Source organism: Helobdella robusta (genome assembly GCF_000326865.2).
Source record: "Helobdella robusta unplaced genomic scaffold HELROscaffold_38, whole genome shotgun sequence".
Taxonomy (NCBI): Eukaryota; Metazoa; Annelida; class Clitellata; order Rhynchobdellida; family Glossiphoniidae; genus Helobdella; species Helobdella robusta.
In genome coordinates, this window is record NW_008704829.1 from 1,440,459 (window position 1) to 1,441,469 (window position 1,011).

Consider the following 1,011-nt stretch of genomic DNA (forward strand, 5'->3'; position numbering starts at 1 on the left):
TTTATTTAAAATAGCAAATAAATAAAAATTAATTATTGGATAATAAAAATCAAAAGTTAACAAATGAATCGATTTTTAAAGTTTAACTTATTTAATTAATTTTTCTTATATTTTATTATATTTAATTTTAATATAAACGATCGTAAAACTTAAATTTATTTTCAGATAATCTAGCAGTTTACGCGTCTCGAGTTTCAATCGGGCCGTGACTAATTAGTGAAAATAATTTTAGAATCCAAGGTAAATAAATTCACTTTTAAAATTTTTACCTGCAGTGTTAGGCGCGTTTTGAAATTAGTGTAAACAAATACTCTTCTTACCTGTGCAGGTAGGCAGATATCTTGTTTTAAATTATTTCTAAAATTCTTCTTAATTTAACTTTATTTTATTTATTATAAATTATTTCTTTCTTTCTTTTTTGAATTTTTAAAAACACATAAAAACACAAATATAATAACTATTAGCGAGTCATGCTGTAGTTGGAGAAATAGCAATTTGAAAATGACAATATTAGAATATTGGATCATTTGTCTGTTTTTCTGTCTGTCTATCTGTTTCTCTGTCTGTCTGGATGTCTGTCTCGATGTCTCTCTGTCTGTTCTTCTCCCTCGTACAACGGACATTAAAATTCAGATCAATCGACTATCGTACCACCAACTTGCCTATTCATTACAATTGCCTTAGCTTAAATAGATTTACAAAACTCAAAGAGCTCAATTCATTTGCCATTCGGCCCCACCCCACTACCTACATAAGGCCTTGGGCCCAAACTCAACAACAATAATGTAAAACTTAATAATTTTTTACGTTGTTTCTGAAGAATCATCTTCATCAGTACCGCCATGTTTCTGTAAGATCATAGCCATCATCTTATCGCAGTGTTTAAATGAAAAAGTTGAACGATTTTTTAGACGTGTTTTGGCAGTTATAGGTCACAATCATCATCATCATCATCGAAATCGCAATTGAAATGAAATTAAGAAGTTTTGTAAATGTCAAGGTCGGTTCCTT